The 14,075-nt window shown below is 49.9% G+C and overlaps 1 protein-coding gene across 3 annotated transcripts in view; it reads left to right on the top strand.

Annotated features, from left to right (window-relative positions):
* The window catches only part of GRID1 (glutamate ionotropic receptor delta type subunit 1), a 771,066-nt gene that overhangs the window by 225,370 nt on the left and 531,621 nt on the right, over positions 1 to 14,075 (top strand). The window lies entirely within an intron of this gene.

Raw genomic sequence — 14,075 nt, 5'->3', positions numbered from 1 at the left:
TCGGGAGGCCCACAACCAGGGGCAGTGGCATCTGTAGGCCCCTTGCTGCGGCTTCACTTCCGGCTCTGCTTGGCTCTGTCCCTTCAAAGGCAGGTTCCTGAGGAAACAAATTAAACCCGAGTAAATATCAGAGAGTAATTATGTAAATTAAATACATAATTTAAAGAACACTTGTCATGAGGTCAGTGGGAAGCTGTCAAGACAAAAGCCTCCCGTGTCAGGGCTGGCAAGGCACAGGCGGGTGAGGGGTGGCAGCTGCACTCCAGAGGATGGGCCGCTGTTCCGAGCAGCCCGCCCTTCACATGGGCTCTGTCCCAGCTGCTTCATGTCTGTCTTCTGAGTGCCCCTCACAGTGGTCCTACCCCTAGGCAGCCTCACCCTGCCCAGTTTAGAGGCAGCGGCTGAGGCTCAGGGAGCTTAAGAGACATACCCAGGCCAGAGATGGCCACCTGTGAGTCCACCTCCCCTGTGGCAGGCCCCAAAGCCCAGGCTCTTTCTCCGATGGGGGAGCCACGGCCCTGCCTTGAAGTGGCCTCCCTGAGAGTTAAGCAGCAGCTCCTCAGATTGTGGGAGCTCTCGGACACAAAGCGGGGCGTCAGAGCTCACTCCAGTGCGTGACTCTATTGCTGTCATCCTTTTTCTGCCTCAGAGACAGGAGGCAGTGGGCAGGAGGGGTGGGCTTGGCATGGCTGGGCCCTAGGCCCTGGTCTCAGGGTTCCCTGGCATCTGTGGCTATCCTAGAGGGGGCACACAAGGCCCCACACCCCTCATACCCAAACACAACCATGCACAGGTCCCCAGATGGGCTGTTGGGTTCCATGAGACCTTTGATCCTGACATCCTTTCAGTCTGGAATACTCCTCCCTCTCTTGTCCATGCAGACAGTTCCTCTTCATCCTTCAAGTTCCAACTCCCCACTCTCTGAAGGGTTTCTTGAGAGCTTCCCTGGCTGGACCTTCCCTTTGTCTGGGGAAACAGACCCCTTTGCGTGCTCTTCCTGCTGTTCCTAGTGCATTCTCAAACATGTTTTCTCATCTGTTTCCTGTTGGGCTCCTTGAAGGTGGGGACAGGGTCTGATCCCTCTCTCTAGTATCCATGATACGGCATGGACTGGTTGGGCACCAGCCATAGGCTTGGAGCAAGCCTGAGTAGGTGAGATAGTGTGAGCCAGTCCCATCACCCTGTCCTTGAGAGGGTGGGAGGTGTGTGCAGTGACCAGGGCAGCCCCACACATATTCTGCCCCCCAACCCCAGGGCAGATCCTGGGACACTGCTGGTCCCAGGAATCAGGAGGGCCCTCTGGGTAGGTGGGTGACAGCCCCTGGGTGGCCCTTGGACGGGTCTGCAGAGGTGGAACCCAGCCCAGATTGCTTCCAAGTCAACTCTGTTAGGGCTGCTCTTTCTAGTAGAATGGACTTTACTCAGAGTGATAATTTACAGAACTAATGAAGATGCTGCATTTCACTGTGAATGTCACTTATTAATACTGATTGCAAATTAACAGCTGATAATGGCAGGCATCACGTTTTCCTCTTGCCATTCTTAAATGCCAGACTCCAGTGTTTGGCCAGCCTGCTGCATGGTTTCTCTGGAGCTCTGTATGCCTGTGGTGGCCACTAGGTAGGTCTGGGGTAGGGATGGGAGTTTCCATGTCTTGGTGGACAGAGAGCAGAGCCCCTTATAGTAGACATATCCAAGGTTGGATCCCAGCTCTGTTCTGAGGCAGCGACTTACCTGTGAAATGGGCATACTCTGGTAATTCCCTATAGGTGCTCAGGCTCAGATGAAATGTGTGTGCCAGGCATCTACCTCAGCAACACAAACCAGACTATTGCAAACGTGATGGGGTTTGCAAACCCACCTCCTTCTCATCCCTTTCCAGGTGCCTTCAGCTTGTTGGTGACTGAGGCTAAAGAGCTCTGGCTCTGGAGTCAGAGGTCCTGGATTTGAGCCCCTTCCTGGCTGGATAACCTCAGGCAAGACATGAGGGTGTCATGGAGATTAGATGAGACAGTATATGCAAATTATTTCACATAGTGCCTAGCAAGAAGTCAGACCTTGATAGGATGCGCTGTATCCTAGTCAGCTTGGGCTGCCATCACAAGATACCTCATGCTGGGGGCTTAAACAACACACATTGAATTCTCACAGTCTGGAGACTGAGAAGTCCAAGATCAAAGTGCTGGATCTGAAGTCTGGTGAGGGCACTCTTCCTGGTTTGCAGTTGGCCACCTTCTCACAGTGTGTACACGTGGTACAGAGAGAAAGATCTCGAGTCTCTTCTTTTCTTATAAGACCACTAATCCCAATCAGGAAGCCTCTGCCCTTATGACCCCAATTACCTCCCAAAGCCTCCTCTTCTAATACCATCACGTGGAGGGTTAGGATTTTAACACATGAATTTTGAGGGAGGACAAACATTCAGTCTGTCACATGCTGTAACAATGACGCCATGATTGGTTTGCCCATATCATGGAGAGACGTCATCTGGCTATGGTGTTAACAAAATCCAAAAGCATCAGCTCTGGGGCCCCTGGAAATTCACATGTGGCTGTTTGGACAAACACTTGGAAATTACTTCTCTAGATTTGCTTCTCTACTTAAATGAAAGAGGAGTCCAGAAAAACACCCAGCGCTCCATCAAAGCAATGATGTGGGTCATTTCTCTGTGTTCTGATGGATGAGCTCAGCTTCTCTGGCCTTCAGTTTTTTCATCTTTTGTGGTATAGTTAGCCTTCCTCACAAGCTGCAGAGAGGGAGAAAAGAAATGAAGCACTGACGAATCCAGCAGCTCAGGGAGAGGGCGTTTTGGCTCCAGGCCTGCAGGCACCAAGCACCTAAGGGCTGGAGGCAGGCATCCGGCTGAGCACCTTCAGCTAGGGTCTTGCTCCTGCCCTGAGGGGCCTGTTGATGCAGGCAAGAAGCTTGTGGGGAAATGCCATGCAGATTCCTCATCCTGAAAAAAAGGCGTCAAAGCAGCAGGACTCTGAAAACCATCCGTGCAAATCATAGAGGAAGAACTGCTAAAATCAATACCAAATACCTTGTAAGTGAAAGGTGACGGGGACATCAAACTTTATTTGTGAAAATTCTAAAAATCATTAGCATATTATGGATTCTTTAAAAATATGATCTCACTCAGTTGACGGAAGGGAATTGCAAATCAAAGGGACTATTTATTGCAGTGGGATTAAGGGACCTGCCAGATTAAAAGAAAATATTGAAGGAGCCAGAGATTTGAAACATGAAAGACAGTAGCAGATAAACACCGCAGAATTTTATCCAAATACTGGAACCCAACTTGGAACAGAAGTTGGTGAAGAATTATTTTATAAAACCATTTTCATCATAACATGTGTAAAATGCAAATCTTGATAATTATGTAAATTAGTTACTTGGCATAATTTACTTAATTCAAAGCACTTAATGCAGCGTGGTATGTTTTTTCCAAAGTGCCAGAGTAGACGTTTATTTTAAATTGTTTTTAATCTCGATCTTCCAGCCTGATTATTTAAAATGTTCTTCCCTGTGTTTGTTTTTTTAAATGGAAAGGAATAGAGCTTGGTGGGAAACGGAACGTGGTCAGATCAACCGAAGCCTTCTGCTGTCAGGGCCCCAGGCAGGGGGTGTGGGTGTGGCTCATTAAGGTCCCTGTGTCTGAAACAGCCAGCGCACATGTGAACACACAGTCTGAACGTGCCCATGCGGAGCCATCCAGACCACCCACTCCCTTTCCTGAATCTGCCCTTACGTGGCTCTGTGGCTGGTCTGAAACCCATCTAAGCAGAAGGCTCCTGGGTACTCTCAGCCTTTATCAGAGGCAAAAACTTGTTTCTGTTCTCAAAGAGTTTTCAATGACAGACCTTCCCCTTCAGCCACTTTACAACTTTGGAATTTCCATTATCACAGAAGGGAGAGATGACCTTTTTAGTTTTCCGTTGTGTTGCCTGATTGTCAGGATGGCATCTCCCTTCTTGATGAGACTCTAGAACAAGAAAGATGATTTGCTCATTTGGGAGCCCTTTTGGGGGGCGTTCCGTGCGCTGATGAGAAGGTTGGAAGGGAGCTGACAGCTGCTGAACATCTATTTTGCACTGTACCAGCTGTAATGTATGCCCCTCGCTGAAGGATTTAAGGCCTCTTAGGAGGAAGGTGGGGTTGGCTGTGCTTTGCAGGTGAGGAAATGGGCTCAGAGAGGTGGCTGCCCAGGATCACCTAGATAGTGAATCTCAGCCTGTGCTTATTCTGTGCACCCCTGGGGGAGTGGGGCAATGGGCTGCTTTTCTGTGCCTTTTCCTAAGCTCTGAACCTCAGACTGCCGTGGAAGAGGGTGCTTTTTTTTTTTTTTTTTTAAAGGTAAAAGTTGTATATGTTTTTATGGTATACAGCATGTTTTGATATACGCATACATTGTGGAATGGCTAAATCAAGCTAATCAATGTGTACATTATCTCACTTGCTTTTTTTGTGGTGAGAACACTTAAAATTGACTCATTAATGAATTTTCAAACATGCGATATATTGTTATTAACTATAGTCAACATTTATACAATAGATCACTTGAACTTACTCCTCTTGTCTAATTGAAACTTCATCTCTTTTGACCAGCATCTCCCAATCCCCTAACTCCCTAGCTTCTGGTAACTACCTTTCTATTCTCTATTTCTGAGTTCAACTTTTTCACATTCCACTTATAAGTGAGCTCATGCAGTATTTGTCTTTCTGGGTTTGGTTTATTTCACTTAGCATGATGTGCTCCAGCCTCATACACATTGTTGCAAATGACGGGATTTCCTTGATTTTAAAGGCTAAATAGCATTCCATCATGCATGTACACCATGTTTTCTTCATCCACCTGTCTGCTGGTGAACACCTAGGCTGATTCCCTGTCTTGACTATTGCAGAGCGTGCTTCAAGGAGCATGGGAGTTTTAATACAGGTTTTATTATGATTTAGGTATGGCAAGGCCAATAGATTAGGAGATGACTACCATTGAAAAGATTGTTTGTTATACTCATTCCCGGGGAAGAGGGCCTGCCTTGCCAACAGGTGCCATGGGGAAGCAGAAGGGAGGAGGGGGAAACTATGGGCAGGAGTCGGCTGTGCTTTCCGTGAGGAGGAACAGGCAAGGCAGGGTAGGTGGGCTTAGGATTGGCTGGTGGGAATAAGTCCAATGGGCTCTGGGACATAGAGGTGGCCCTGGTTGTCTGGTACCTGGCCCTGGGGTGATTAGGACAAGTGTATAGTGGCTCAGAGTGTGAGATCTCAATATAAAATGTGGTTGGGGGTCTGGGCTCTGGATTGGTTGTTTTGCAGATAAAAGGTGTGCTCTGGAGCGAGTTGTTTACTAACCCAGGGAGAGAGAGGCCCTCTAGGGTATGCAAGGCCCCAGATATCAAGGCATCAAAAAGTAAAAGATATAAAAAAGGGGTCCAGTTTCAGTCTTCTGCATATGGTTAGCCAGTTACCCCAAGCACCCCTTAGTAAATAGGGAGTCCTTTCCCCATTATTTGTTTTTGTCAACTTCATTGAAGATCAGATGGTTGTATGTGTGCAGCTTTATTTCTGGGCCCTTTTTTCTGTTCCATTGGTTTATATGTCTATTTTTTGTACCAGAACCATGCTGTTTTGCTTACTATAGCTTTGTAGTATGGTTTGAAGTTAAGTACGTGATGCCTCCAGCTTTAGGCAATCCTTTTTGCTTAGGATTGTCTTCGTTCTTCAGGCTTTTTAGTTCCATATCGTACCCTCTGAAACTAAAATAAAAGTTAAATAAAATAAATAAGTTTATATCTTTGGAAAAAATGATACAGTTAATACAGAGGGTAGAGCTTTTTGAGGTGAAGGATGGGATGTCACTCTAGAGGATCTCAGGGCCAGGCCTGCCATAACTATTGTCTGGGCAGCTGGGATTGTGATGGGGACAGGGGAAGCCTCTCCCCAGACAAGACTGTCCCAGACGAGACTGTGAGCAATAAGACTTAAAGCAGTAGCCCTGTGCTGCTGAGGCTGGCGGGACACCATCATTCTACTCACCTGAACGCAGCCCTTGCCTGGGCTCTGGGCGACCTTGTCACCCCACGACGGGGGAGGCCTGCTTCCAATTTTACTGACAGTTACTGGATATGCCATACTTTTGCTGAATTGCCCCTGGGCCTGCTTGGTGCCCAGCTGACTCACACAGAGAGTCACCTACATGGATGGATTGCAGGGAATTCATTTATTTATGAAATACTCTCTGCAAATGGAACACGTTCTGGCATTAGGAGGTGCTCAGTAAGTGGCAAAAGGGAGCCACTCCTTTCTTCAGGGTCAATGTCAGTCTTACCCTCAGGACCTAGAGGTCCTCCAGGACAGGGCTGTGAAATTTTAAAATTCTGCTGCTCTGGCACCAAGCATAGGGCCTGGCCCAGGACCGTGCTTGGGAAATATATAAGGAAGGAAGGAAGAGAGTGGGGATGGAGGAAGAGGAAATGCATAGCTGAGAAGCTGATGTGTGAGGTATAGGGAGGTGAGGCTCCAGATGGATCCCGGGTGGGCAGAGGGCAAAGGTATCCCCTGTGATTGGAACCACAGCAGATAGTTCTTTGGGTTCTCTTGGAAATGGCAGACGCTGCCACCATCACAACTGCTCCGCTTGCAACAACTGTTGTGATGTGAGGAGCTGTTGGTGGGAGGGGAATGTGTGAGGAAAAAGGAGAGGAGGCTGAGCAGGGCTCTCAGAAATGAACTTGAATGATGGGTACACTACATCTAGAAAGAAATTCAAAGCATATCTTTGAGGGCTCAGATAGAAAAGAAGTAAAAAAAAAAAAAGTCTATGAAATTAAAGTTGTGTCTCAGGCTTTGGAAAATTTGCCAATAATCCAAAAACACTTCTAACTGTGAACTTCTTCTGGGTGTGAGGTGGCAGCCTTCATACGTATATATGTATGTTACAGATGGTAAAATATTCTCTATAAGTACTCTCAGTGCCTGGGCCTTTCTCAGAAATTGAAAATAGTAGGGGAAGCAATTTGAAATGTGTTCTTTTGCTTCAATTAATTTTCAGAAAGAACGTGTTAAAAATACCCAGTGACTATCTGATTTTTTTCAGAGAGAGTGGAGGGATAGTCACGGCTATAACCTTAGATTTTGAAAAAAATCATTTTCCTAACTTCAGTTCCTTACCAAGTAGGGCTTTGCCTCCACTGGATACGTGGTCGTTGTGTGGCTGCTGAGGTCACGCCGGGCTTCAGGCGGCTTCCCTCTGCGGTTCAATTTGATTCCATAAACTTTCACTGTTTCTGATTCTGTGCTAGGCACTGAGTCTTGGGGTTTGATAAGTACCACAGTGGGGAAGGCCTGGTTTGTGTCTCCCATATATTATGATCTAATGTTATTTATTAATATTATTTAATATCATTAAATTTGGAGGAGGCATGAATTTCAACTTGAGGATCTGAGATGGCCTCAGAGGGGAAGTTTGAATTGGGTCTTGATGGAGGAGAAGGGCTCTGTAAATTTCAAACTGGGAGTTTCCCAGTGGAGGGAGTGTGTGTGTGTGTGTGTGGTGGGGGGGATGTCCAGGAGTGGGCAAAGAGCTTCCTTTTCTGGAGTGCAAGGTGCCTGGTTTGGGGAGGTCGTGGTGGAGGCAGATGATGAATGTAAAAACAAATAGAAAATGCCGTTAGGCATGGTGAAACCCTATCTCTACTAAAAATATAAAAAGTAGCTAGGCCTGGTGGTAGGTGTCTATAATCCCACCTATTCAGGTGGCGGAGGTAGGAGAATTGCTTGAATCCAGGATGCGGAGGTTGCAGTGTGCCGAGATTGTGCCACTGCACTCCAGCTTGGGCAACAAGAGCAAGACTCCATCTCAAAAGAAAAAAGACAAAGAAAATGTTGTTAGAAGCACAGTCTCTTAGGTACCAAATGTCTGGAGTCTATTTTGTGCACAATAATGAAGTCTCTAGAAGACTTTTTGTTTGCATGATTGACTGATGCTTTGAGGATACTAATTTCTTAGCAATTCTTACATAAATTGTGTTATTTGTTGAAGGTTTAGAGGAGGGCTATATTATGAGCAGATATGATCTCAAGAGAGAAAATTCTTGTAGAATGTGTTGGAGGGCAGATGCTAGGGTCAGGGACCCTGCAGGACACTGCTGCAGGAGCCCCAGGATAGAGGTGACAGTGCTGAACCTGAGAAGGGAGAGTGGAGCTCAGGAAATGTTTAGGTCAGGGACTCTGCAGGACACCCCCAGGGCAGAGGTGACAGTGCTGAACCTGAGAAGGGAGAGTGGAGCTCAGGAAATGTTTAGGTCAAGGACTCTGCAGGACACCCCCAGGGCAGAGGTGACAGTGCTGAACCTGAGAAGGGAGAGTGGAGCTCAGGAAATGTTTAGGTGAAGTTGAAAGGCCTCAGCCAGTCCAGGATATGTGCCTCATTAGCTCATGTGTGGTGCTGCTGTTTTCAGACTTGTGAGAACAGACTTGGCAGGTGATACCAGGGAGACGCCCAGGACTAGTGGGAGTGTGACCGGGAGCATGTGAGGGAGGAGCAGGGGAAGTGGGTGGGAGCAGAGGGGCATATCATTGTGCCTGAAAGCCCAGCGGTAGAGGGATTAGGCAGGGCTGCAGGCTGGATGCTGGGGAACCGTGGAAGACAAAGGCCGAGGAGGATCCCTGTTTGTTGACGACTTTGGCAGGAGCTTTAGAGCAGAGTCGTGAAGCCTGATGCAGGAGGAGAGGGTGAATGGCTGTGATGTGCCAGGGTGAGCAGGGCAGGCATCAGGAAGCTGGTGTGGAGGTGGGGAGGGACCTGTGTCATCTCCTCCCCACGGTGGTCCCTGGTACCCACTGACCCTCAGCTTCCTTTCCTGGCAGTTGCACAGTCCAGCTTTGTCATGGGGTGAGCAAGGCTTTTCTTCATTTGATGTCAAAGATATTTCATTCTGGAACTTTCTGTGTGCTGTTTCCTCCTCCTAGAATGTTCTTCCCAAGGGGTTTCCAGAGCTGCTTCTCCTCACGGATGCAGGGGCTTTCCTATCCCACCCTGAAGTCTCCTCCAGTCCAGCATTTATTTTCTTTGGGGCTCTTCTTACTTTTGGAAATTATGTCTTTGTCTGTCCTGCTTTTGATTTGTTCTGGTTTGTTCTCAGCCTCTGAAATGTTAAGTTCTGCGATACACGAACCCCAGTGGCTCATTCGGTTTAGTTTTCCCATACCCAGGGGTAAGACAGACATGGAGTGCTCAGTGAGTACTGGGAGAAGGAACGGGTGGGTGCTGGCAGGACTCCGGCAGGCTTGGGTATTGGGAAGGCCTGGTGATGGGGCCCCTGAGAGCTCAAAGAGTGTGCAGCGAGGCTGGGAGGCAGAGAGGTGAACTTGATGCCTGATCCAGGCACTGTCACCTTGCATTTCTCATGGGAGTGGACTGGCTCACGCTCCCTGAGCTGCCTCCTTTCTCTAAGGTGCAGGACTCCTCTCTCGGGAGCCCCTCCCTGTCCCTGCAGTGGCCAGTGCCGTTTTCCAGAGTCCATGCCTCTCCTGGGTGCCTGGAGACCTGGTGGCCCTTGCCCTTCTCATGCCTGTTCTGGACTGGGTTGATGCAAGGCTGACAAGACCTCAGTCAGCAATCTTCCCGAGGAGTGGGTGGAGGTGCGTGTGGTTGGTGGAAGCTGCATTGGTGATGGTGGGTGGGGCTGGCAAGTATGTACAGGGAGCTTGCTTGGAGGCCCTGGGACAAAGTCCAGAGCTATGTGGGAGCCAAGGGATTCCAGAGGGGCCCAGTGTGGGAAGCTCTAGCTCTGTTCATTGTCTACCTTCTTGGGGAATTGTCTCTTCCTGTGCAGCAGCAGCAGACAGTTGTTTGTTTTTGGGGAGCTGGGCTGGGTAGATTGGGTAGGGTGGCATTACAAGGTAAGTTTCTTGCAGGGAGAAAAGGACTTTGTGGGAGAAGTGGGCCCCATTCCTGGGGAGTGGCAGGAGGGCTGCAGCTTGTGCTTCCCTCCATTGCTCTGCCTCCAGCCCCCACCACAAGCACATCTGGACAGGATCTTCAGGAAGAGGAGGCTGAGAGTTAACCTTTTCAGCCAACTGGGAGCAGGCGGTGGTAGCCAAGAACTGTGATCCCTCGGGAACACTGCCTTCAGACGGCATCACTGATTTCAGGTGTGAGGAGCCAGCCGCTGACAGGGAGCTTCAACTCTCTCTGATGGTTCAGTCCCATCAGGGGCTATGGGAACAGAAGCCAGCAATGTAGCAGTGGAAGGTGCAGAGGCGCTCTGAGGGCTTGTGTCCTCCATGTGTGCATGTTCGTGTGTACTTGTGACTCCTAAGGCACTTGCCACCTGCCCATGGCATCTCCTATTCCCTGAAGAAAGGTTTTAGTTAGAGGGAACTCAGGGAAGGGACTGAAGGTGACTTTTCCCCCAGTCTGAGAGGACTGACCATGCTGTCATGAGGCATAAGGTCCCTGGGGCCACATGGGTGGCCCTACCAGACCCATGGACTCATGCCAGTCCTCATGGTGCACGTGCAGCAAGGTATGCTCTGTGGACATGGCCAGTCTCTGCCATTTTAAAGACTTATATTGGCCTTAGAAGGTTCTAGAAGGAGCAGAAGCTTGTAGATGACAGGTCTCAGGGTCCTACCTTCATGCCCGTCCTATAGCTGTGCTCGGATCTGGGTCACAGCCAAGGCCATGGGCAGGGAGAACCACTGGTTTCCTAAGGAGGGGACAGGGCTGCAGAAGCTGCCTGTAGACACGTGGCCTTGCCCTGGGGCTGCCTAGCACTCAGCCCTGTGCAGACAGTGCCTCAGCCAAGCCATGACAGGGTGACTTTTTAAGGTAAAAGTGTTGCTCTTTCACTTAACATTTTCATAAGCTATACCAGATACAATACATCCAATGACCTTGGTCTATCAGTTTGTTATTGCTGGGAAACAAACCGTCCCAAAACTTAGTGGCTTAGAACAGCAGTCATTTATTATTTTTTATGAGTCTATAGGTCAACCCGGCAGTTCTGCTGCGGGCTCACTCATGCGTCTGAGTTCGGCTGGCTTGCGGCTGGGGATGGCTGCCTGGGAACCTGCCTGATTCTCCTCTGTGTGTCTCACATTCCTCCAGCAGCTGGCGTGGGGTTGTTCTTGTGGTGGTGTGGTCCAAGAGTAGAAATGGAAATGCGCAAACACTTATTCAAACCTCTGTTTGCATCAAGTTTACTACTGCCCCACAGTCCATGCAGGTCACTTGGCCACGGGTGGAGCTTGAGTCCTCACAGTGAGAGAAGAAAAAACCTGGGATTGGGAGCCTTTGCCAGGGGCCTGAAGGCAGCTAGTCCCCCATATTTAGAAATATCATTTGCACCACACTGGTTAAAGCCGGTTTCTCCAGGCAGTACCAGGCAATAGGACTTTCTGTGATGATCCATCTCATATGATCTATATCTGTGCTGTCCAACATGGTAGTCACCAGCCAGATGTGGCTGTTGAGAACTTGAAATGTGGCTAGTGAACCTGAGGAGCTGAGTATGTAATTGTGTTTCTCTTCAATTAATTGAAGTTTTAATAGCCATAGATGGCTGGAGATTGTGATGTGTACAGCCCAGATCCAGGGGGAAAACCCTCAATGGCACCCATGGAAAGCTGTTATGTCTCCAGCATAGCAGCCCACTGCTGGTTTTGGTGTGGGTGGCTGCTGGGTGCTGAGATGTCCTCCAGCTTATGATGGGCAGATTTGCACTGTGCTGTGCTCCAGAGAGGGCAGGCCTAGGGCTGACATCAGCACTGGTGGTGTTGGTTGTGGCTCCTGAACCATCTCTGCACACTTGCCCTGTCCCTCCCTCTGACGGGTTAAGAAGAGGTCTTTATCTTCCTCACCTTTTCTTTCAAGAAGCTTTGGAGCTACAGATCCTCAGGACCCTGACCAAGCTAATGGAGAATGAATTGCTTCTCTGGGAACCCCCAGGGTGTCGACAGCCTGGGGCTTGTGTGTTGGAGGCCTGGAGCCCTTAGGCAAGTATAAGGCACTGTGTCGTCCTCAGTCGGCTACCTCTCCTCACTTTGGGGGAGCCCTGTGCTGGCCACCTCATCCCAGCCCTGGGTCTGGCTCTCCTTCCTGTCTGACACAGTGGGCAGAGCAACACTGAGACCCCTGTGCTTTGCAAAGCCAGCGGGTTTGTGCACATGGCTGTGCTCCAGGGACCAGGTTGCTGATGGACAAGGGGCAGCTGAGGCCATGGCTGGACGGTCATGCATTTGCCATCTCTAGAGGGCTCCCAGCATTCTCATTTAGACGCTGCTGTGCCCTCCCCATGCACCACCAGGAGGTGGGCTCCCTGGACTCCCAGGTACAGGCTCCTGAGACAGAAGCAGGTGGCCTGCACGGGAAGTGTGGCTCCTCAGAGTCCCAAAATGGTAGTTGGTGATTTTCATCCCGTTTTACAGAGGGCCCCTCAAGCTCAAAGGGGATGGTGATTTGCCTGAGGGCTTCAGGGACTGTACTGAGCCCTAAATGTTAGAGTTCCTGGCAGGTGCTTAGGTCCTAGTCCAGGGCTTTTCCCCTGTGGTGGGAAGGGGGCCCTGTGTACAGCCCCCAGCACCCTCATCACCACAGCCATGGTGCTCTGGTCTCCTCCCTTGCACTGTTTGGCTCCCTGTGATGGCTCCTGTCACACAGTCCAGCTGGTACTGTGCTTAGTGGTGAGCCTGTCCTCTCGGCACAGTGGGCAACCTGGGGCTCCTTTAGCAGCTTGCATGGCACTTGGCATGAGTATAGATCAGAAAGTGTGCGAAATGAGCACAGAGAGAGTTTTGGAGAGGAATTGGTTAGGAACAAAATCTAGTTGAACTAACACTGTTTATTTGGATTTTGATCTTGGTCACTGCATGGGCCGTGCCGTGCCCGTGGGCCTCCCAGGGCATGGGGACAGTGCAGCTTGTGGATCTGGGCAGACCTAGAGTGTCCTTTGGAGGGTGCAACTCAGGCGCGGGTCTTGTTTATGGGAGGTGAAATGCAAGGATGGGCCAGATGCAAGAAACATCCCTGGCTTTGAAAAAGCGGCCTGTGGATTGAGAGTCTGGGCTGCATGTGACCCACCTTAGGCAAGCGAAGGCATTCACTGGCTCATGGAACTGGAAAATTTGGGAGAAACAGGCTTCAGCCTCACATGGACCCAGGGGCTGAAATGACGTCGTCAGGACTGTGTCTCACTCTCAGACCTGCCTGCCTCTGTTCCTGGACATGCCTCTTGTTGGGAAAGCCAAATGGCTTGTACAAGGCTGCTGCTAAGAGATGATTTTGGGGCGGGTTAAAAAAAAATGTAGCACCCTCAGCCCTCACAAGGAGAGATTTGTAGCAATGTGCAGTGCGATTATATTGGGTTCCAGGTCCCTTCTTGTTGAATCTTCCATCCCTGGGTAGTTTGTCCCACCAGGCCTCTCTCCCAGTGATCACCACGTGCCAGGATGGACTCTCTTTGTACTTCCTCCAATCCCCTGCTCATCCCTGATTCCGTCAGGATGTGGACTTCTGATTGGACTTGGAGTGAGAGTCACTCCAGCTGGAAAGAGGCAGGAGGAATGTTTCATCAGGTCCCTGAGGCCAGATGGGGTCCCACGCCTCAGGGCTGGGGTGCCGTGGTGCAGGCTGCACAATCACAGGATTGGTGCAGGGAGTGAGGGTCCAGTCAGGGGCCTCAGCTGGCCATGGTTGTTCAAGGACCCTCATGTGGGGAGCAGAGGGAGGTGGAGGGGACTGGGGATGCCAGGGCCAGGGACCACCAGCACATGTGACCTGAAGACCAGAATTGCCATGACTAGGCCCATATAGGGAGCTTGTTGTGAATCAAGGGCACTTTCTGGCCAAAGGACCTGTTGGATGGCATCTAACCTGTGGGAAGAGATGGTTGGCCGGGGCTGCACACTGGTGAGCACTGCTAGGTCCACATTGTTGTCCTCAAACCCCTGTTTAGGGGGTCACTGAAGCAGACTTGGACACTCGTTTTTCCTGGTGGCTTGCAGGGGTGGGACATGTTGGCATTAGACACCCTCTACAGTGCATTCCCACAAAAGATGATTTTCTTCTCTTC

Source organism: Sapajus apella, unplaced genomic scaffold (assembly GCF_009761245.1).
Source record: "Sapajus apella isolate SASKATOON/1434 unplaced genomic scaffold, GSC_monkey_1.0 scaffold163, whole genome shotgun sequence".
NCBI lineage: Eukaryota > Metazoa > Chordata > Mammalia > Primates > Cebidae > Sapajus > Sapajus apella.
Note: the sequence above shows the minus strand (reverse complement) of the source record. Positions and strands in the feature narration are given on the sequence as shown.